Genomic DNA, 7362 nt, shown 5'->3' on the forward strand with positions numbered 1-7362 from the left:
GATTTACATTACAAGAGCACTTAGTCGTTTTAGGTATGGAGGGGTCATAATTGACCACCAACCACATTTAACTGCCTGATGGAGTCTCTGAATGTGTTTGCTTGCTTCAGTGGATAAATCTGATTTGTTCAGGTGCTGTGTTGTCCATGTAGATGGTTGGAATGCTCGTACCAATGGAGTCATGACTGATAAATTCGGTTAGAGGGTCATGCTTGTCCTTTTCTCCCTTGGCCATGATTTCTGTTTAATATGGTTGTTGTAAACTTGACTGCAACTGGCACTGGCAAGCTGGTCATCTCCTTGCTTGGGCAAATAGAATGGTCAGAGGGCGTGGAATGTACGGGCGAGTGGATGATTTGGATAAGCAGAAATAATGGCCGTCGGATTGTGAAAATGGACGGCGGAGATGGCTCGGGGGAAATTGTCAGCCGAGGTGAGAGCGGGGTGAGCCATAGCCGTTGGATCTTCGGCGGGTAGATCGAACAGTGATCGGGCTATGGAGCTACACGGTCGTTTAACGGGTGCAAGTGGATTTGTCGGAAGGTAATGGTTTTATCGCACCACTTTCGGGCCCTAAGCGGTAAAAGCCGGAGGTCGCGCGATTCCATTCGGGGATCGACACGTAGCGGCGGATGAGAGAGAAAAACCACTCTCGTTGCGTGCTATCGTTCGATTGGGTTGCGGGCGCGATAAGAGCGAATGCTGTCAGATCTTTACAGAGATGATCCGATGGTGGGAAATGATCGAGCGGATCACTTTATCGAGCATGACGAGAGCCGTTAGATCAAAGGGGTGTGATCAACGGCGAGGATGTGATGAGAGGTTTTACTAGCGCGCGAGGGCGTATGAGTAAGGTTTTATGACGGGATTGGGGTTTGGCGCTTGGGGCTAAGGCCAAAAGGGGCTCTGTACAGTTTCGGGAGGCTTATTTAGGGAATAAAGAGAATTCATAGGTGAGCGAGGTGAAAGAGGAAAGAGAAAATTGAACATTGTGAACCCCCTTCAGACACAACTAACAGAGCATGATCCTTTCTGACCTTGGAAAATCAGCATTGCATAGCATAGCTAACACTGGCTCCTTCTGGGGATGAAATCCTCCCTGTGAGGTTTCAAAAACTGTGGACCACTGCCTTTCCCTCAAAAACAAGATCGGCAAAATTTCCTAGTGTTCCATTGGGCATGGAGTCTAATCAAGCCTACACTAAAACTTGTAAAAAGAACATATTTACAATGTTGAGGCCTAAAAGCCTTAAACAACATAAATCTTCAAAAACCACCCATTGACTGGGCCATCAGAAACTGTTTCTCCTTCCATGCCTTGCAACATGAAAGTGTTGTTCCCCTGGAACTGAGAAATGACAAAGGGTCCAGTCCACAAAGCATCGAACTTCCCATGATTGCCTTTCTTTTCCTTGAGTGCATCCCATTTAAGCACCAAGTCCCCAACCTTAAACTTGTCCATATTAGCCTTTTTGTCAAAGGCTTCCTTGACTCTCTTTTGATATGCTGCAGACTTTTCAACCAGTTGATCCCTGATCTGATGTACTTCTGCCAAGTCAGTAATCCTTTTTTCCATGTCATCTTCCTCATTCTTCTCTTCCTGCAAGAACTTAGCCACAGGGAGGGTCAACTGAATTGGGAATATAGCCTCAGTGCCATATACTAGCTTGAATGGAGAATTCCCTGTGGATTTCTTGGTAGTCACCCTGTCAGCCCACAATGCATACTTCAGCTTGGAATCCTAGTTCCTTTTGTTGTCCTCCAACAACTTTTTAATTATCCTTATCAGGCTCTTATTGGATGATTCTGCTAGGCCATTACCTTGAGGGTAATATGAGGTGGAATGCACCAGCTTAATGCCCATTGAGTCACACATGTCCACCAACTCTTTTTCCCTAAAAGTTGCTGCATTGTCTGTAATCAATTTGTGTGGACAGCCAAACCTGGTGAAAATGTTTTCTGTCAAGAACTTCATGACCACATGGTGATCAGCTTTCCTAGTAGGGATGGCTTCAATCCATTTAGTGAAGTAGTCAGTGGCTACTAAGATCCATCTATGTTGGCCACTGGAATGTGGATTAATTTCTCCTATGAAATCCAAACCCCACTGTTGGAAAGGACCACTGGCATGCATTGGCTTCAAGGGCAAATACTTCAACTGCTATTTTCCTTCAAACCTCTGACATCTGTCACAAGATTTTACAAATGAAAAGACATTAGAAAACAACGTGGGCCAATAATACCCAGCTCTGAGGATCTTATGGGCTGTGGTTTTCCAATAGTGATGTCCTCCACAGAAGCTGGAATGGAACTGGTGCATGACCTCCATAGATTGTTCTTTGTCTAGACATCTTAAAAGGATTCTAGATGGATCCCTCCAATAGAGCAGGTTTTCATGAACACAAAACTTGGCTGCCCTGAGCTTAATAGTTCTAGCTTGACTTGAACTTAGGCCTAGAGGAACTTCTAACTTCAGCAAAAATTGAACTATTGTAGAATACCATTCACAAGCTAGATTTGTTGCATACTTCAGCTTGGAATCCTAGTTCCTTTTGTTGTCCTCCAACAACTTTTTAATTATCCTTATCAGGCTCTTATTGGATGATTCTGCTAGGCCATTACCTTGAGGGTAATATGAGGTGGAATGCACCAGCTTAATGCCCATTGAGTCACACATGTCCACCAACTCTTTTTCCCTAAAATTTGCTGCATTGTCTGTAATCAATTTGTGTGGACAGCCAAACCTGGTGAAAATGTTTTCTGTCAAGAACTTCATGACCACATGGTGATCAGCTTTCCTAGTAGGGATGGCTTCAATCCATTTAGTGAAGTAGTCAGTGGCCACTAAGATCCATCTATGTTGGCCACTGGAATGTGGATTAATTTCTCCTATGAACTCCAAACCCCACTGTTGGAAAGGACCACTGGCATGCATTGGCTTCAAGGGCAAAGACTTCAACTGCTATTTTCCTTCAAACCTCTGACATCTATCACAAGATTTTACAAATGAAAAGACATTAGAAAACAACGTGGGCCAATAATACCCAGCTCTGAGGATCTTATGGGCTGTGGTTTTCCAATAGTGATGTCCTCCACAGAAGCTGGAATGGAACTGGTGCATGACCTCCATAGATTGTTCTTTGTCTAGACATCTTAAAAGGATTCCAGATGGATCCCTCCAATAGAGCAGGTTTTCATGAACACAAAACTTGGCTGCCCTGGGCTTAATAGTTCTAGCTTGACTTGAACTTAGGCCTAGAGGAACTTCTAACTTCAGCAAAAATTGAACTATTGTAGAATACCATTCACAAGCTAGATTTGTTGCATACTTCAGCTTGGAATCCTAGTTCCTTTTGTTTTCCTCCAACAACTTTTTAATTATCCTTATCAGGCTCTTATTGGATGATTCTGCTAGGCCATTACCTTGAGGGTAATATGAGGTGGAATGCACCAGCTTAATGCCCATTGAGTCACACATGTCCACCAACTCTTTTTCCCTAAAAGTTGCTGCATTGTCTGTAATCAATTTGTGTGGACAGCCAAACCTGGTGAAAATGTTTTCTGTCAAGAACTTCATGACCACATGGTGATCAGCTTTCCTAGTAGGGATGGCTTCAATCCATTTAGTGAAGTAGTCAGTGGCTACTAAGATCCATCTATGTTGGCCACTGGAATGTGGATTAATTTCTCCTATGAAATCCAAACCCCACTGTTGGAAAGGACCACTGGCATGAATTGGCTTCAAGGGCAAAGACTTCAACTGCTATTTTCCTTCAAACCTCTGGCATCTGTCACAAGATTTTACAAATGAAAAGACATTAGAAAACAACGTGGGCCAATAATACCCAGCTCTGAGGATCTTATGGGTTGTGGTTTTCCAATAGTGATGTCCTCCACAGATGCTGGAATGGAACTGGTGCATGACCTCCATAGATTGTTCTTTGTCTAGACATCTTAAAAGGATTCCAGATGGATCCCTCCAATAGAGCAGGTTTTCATGAACACAAAACTTGGCTGCCCTGAGCTTAATAGTTCTAGCTTGACTTGAACTTAGGCCTAGAGGAACTTCTAACTTCAGCAAAAATTGAACTATTGTAGAATACCATTCACAAGCTAGATTTGTTGCCAATCACTAGTTCTACCCTGATTCAACTGTTTCTTCCGCTGTATTCCTATCATTTGAGTTTGTGCTTATCAAATTCATGTCTAGTATACTGCAATTTTCTTCAGCCATTAGCTTGGAAAGGCCTTGACCTCTGACCAGCTTGGTGGGCTTTAATTCTATATTGAACTCAATAAGATTTGCAATCCAGTTATCCCTTCTTCCATCAACATCTGGCTGCGTTAGGACATCTTTTACTAAAGTAGAAGGCACATATGCAATTACCTTGGAGTGCAGGGTGTATATTCTGAAAGCTTTCAAGGATTTGATAAAAGCATAAGCCTGTTTTTCCAAAATATCATACCTCAGTTTAGCATCCCTTAAAGTTTTGCTGAAAAATGCCACTGGATGCTCTGAACCCTCATTATCTTACTGTAACTACTGCGAGGGTGTCACCTGAAGCAAAGGAGAAAATATGGAACTCCTTGCTATAGTCTGGGCTGATCAAAGTGGGAGCTTCCATAATAGCTCTCTTGATGGCTTCAAAAGATCTTCTCGCTGCATCAGTCCCTTTGATTTGTGATCCCTTTTTCAGCATGGAGGTGATGTGTTTTACCAATTATGCAAAATTAGGAATAAACCTCCTTACAAAATTTATTTTTCCCAAAAAGGATTGGATGTCCCTTTTTGATCTTGGGACAGACAAGGTCTGTATTGCTTTCACTCTCTCTAGTTCAATCTTGACACCTGCAGCAGAAACAATGTGTCCTAGCAGCTTGCCCTCTTCTAAAGCAAACTGTGACTTCTTAGGGTTCACTAATATCCCAAACCTTCTGCACTTCAGAAACACTTTCTTCAAATGTTGCAAATGATCTTGATGGCTGCTGGAATATACTGTTATATCATCTAGGTAGACAAGGACAAACTTGTCCTTCTCTCCTACAAATGCTATATCCATAGCTCTCTGAAAGGTGGCTCCAGCATTCATCAGCCCAAAAGGCATCTTAGAGTACATGAAAGTGCCCCAAGGAGTAGTGAATGCAGTCTTTTCTTGGTCATCTAGATGTACAGCAACTTGGTTATACCCTGAAAATCCATCCAGGAAAGACATGACGTTGGCTCCCGAGAATTTCTGCAGCAAATGCTCCATCTTGGGCAGAGGATAGTTGTCTTTCTTAGAGCATTTGTTCAGGTTCCTAAAATCAACACACAGCCTGATTTCTCGACTTTTCTTCCTCACCACTACCAGGTTAGCTACCCACTTTGAATATCTTAGAGGAGCTATGATTTTGGCAGCCAACAACTTCTTGATTTCCTTTCCAATCAGGAGAAGGAGCAGAGGATTTATAGGTCTCAGCGTCTGTTTGAAAGGGATAGTGTCTTTCTCCAAGGGGATCTTATGCTGGATGATATTTTTGTCATAAGTTTTGAGGTCACTGTATTCCCAGGCAAAGACATCAGCAAATTGCTTCATTAAAGTGCAATACTCGGAACTCTAGGCAGCGGACAAATGGGTGGACAGATTTATATACTTTGGATGATCTGGACTCCCTATGTTATGCCTATGGACTGCAGACTGATCTTCTTTTTGGGCAACCTTATGAGGCACATCATTTTGGTCAAACAGCTTCTCTAAAGGCACTAACCCTTTAGGTATATGATTGCTAGGCAACTGAACAATGTTGTCTTGGCCAATTTTGTTCCTTAGCTGGGGTTGGGGACTTTCCTCCAAGGTTTCATTCTCTTGATCAATTTGCATTTCAGAGAATTCATCAATGACTTGTAGAAACCTATTCACTTCATCATCATCCTCAAAGACTTTCCAATGCTGGACATTATTAGGCAAGGATGGTCTATATTTTATCTAGACTTCATAAACCAATCTAGGGGGCATGGGAGGGATGAACATGCTAGCAGACACAGCAAGGGAATCAACAAGCTGATTTTTTACTCTAGGAATATATGAGATACAAAAACTATCAAAAGAATCTTTGAGTCTCCATACCTCATCTCTGTATGCTTTAAGCCTTGGGTGTCTTGCTTGGAACGTTTTGTTCGCTTGTTGAATGATGAGATCAACGTTTCTAAACACCTTTATGTCTCTGATTCCCATGTCTTTGGAAACGTTTAAACCCAATATCAGAGCCGCATACTCTGCTATATTGTTGGTGACCTGTGAAGTCAACTTAAAAGACAGATGTGTACTTTCTTGTTTTGGAGACACCAGCACCACTCTTGCTCCTGCGGTTTCCTTTGAACATGCTCCATCAAAGAACATATCCCAAACTTGTGTCCCTTATTCCTCCATGGCCCGGCCTACTGGTTTCTTGCGCTGCACCGAGGTCTTATGGGCTTCTTCAATTTGGAGAATACATGCTCCAAAATCAGTGTCCACAGCGTAAATAAGATGATTAGTGGGATTCTTCTCATCAGTAATAATATAGGCCAGTTGTGCTTCCCTGTACAATCTTCTGCTTTCTCCTCCAAAAACTGGGATAGTGGCATAAGATAAGTCATTTTGTAATGTCCCACCCAACCTATTAATCCACCCTCTAGAAAGTAGCATGCCAAATTTAGGGGGGACATCTGCTACCACAATATCCATCATCATGCTCTTCATGGGCAGCTAAGTTAGGGTGAGCCAAATCTTTGATTAACTTCAGACATTTCACCTTCCTTGAATCAAAGGAGAATAAATCATGATAAGGTCAGGTCATGTCAAGGCCTAACTCTTCCATGATAGCTTTGGGCATCAGATTGTGGCTGGCACCTATGTCCAGCAGACAGTTGTGGAGGATTTGTCATGAATGATCAGGGAGACATAAAATGATGGGGAATTGTCATCAGCAGGTTCAGTCATTGGGCTAAGCACAACTGCAGGTTTATCATCTTGTAAATTCACATAGTCATTGGAGGCTTGTGAGGCTTTTAGCTCAAGGGCATCAAGGATAGGCTTTCTAAAGACCTCACTCTTTGCAAGTTCTATCAGAGGTACAAATATTTTTAACTTCTGGACTTCTGATTCAAAACTGAAAGGGGAAGGGAACTTGTCAGGGCCTCTTACCTCTTGAGCTGGTGCTTTGAGGATGACTGGATCAGCTGCTGGTCTCTTCTATTTGCTGATTTGTTGTTCAGTGAGGACAGCAGCTCTTTGAGCAAGATTCTCTTTGACATTACTCATTCTTGACCTCAGGTTGTATCTTTGTTGGTCTTCAGTCTGTAGAACAGCTTCTCTGTCCCACTCTTGGCTGGTCTGGTCT

Source organism: Pinus tabuliformis, chromosome X (assembly GCF_031772625.1).
Source record: "Pinus tabuliformis cultivar Carrire ecotype Pingquan chromosome X, CPIR1, whole genome shotgun sequence".
In the NCBI taxonomy this organism is placed as follows: Eukaryota; Viridiplantae; Streptophyta; class Pinopsida; order Pinales; family Pinaceae; genus Pinus; species Pinus tabuliformis.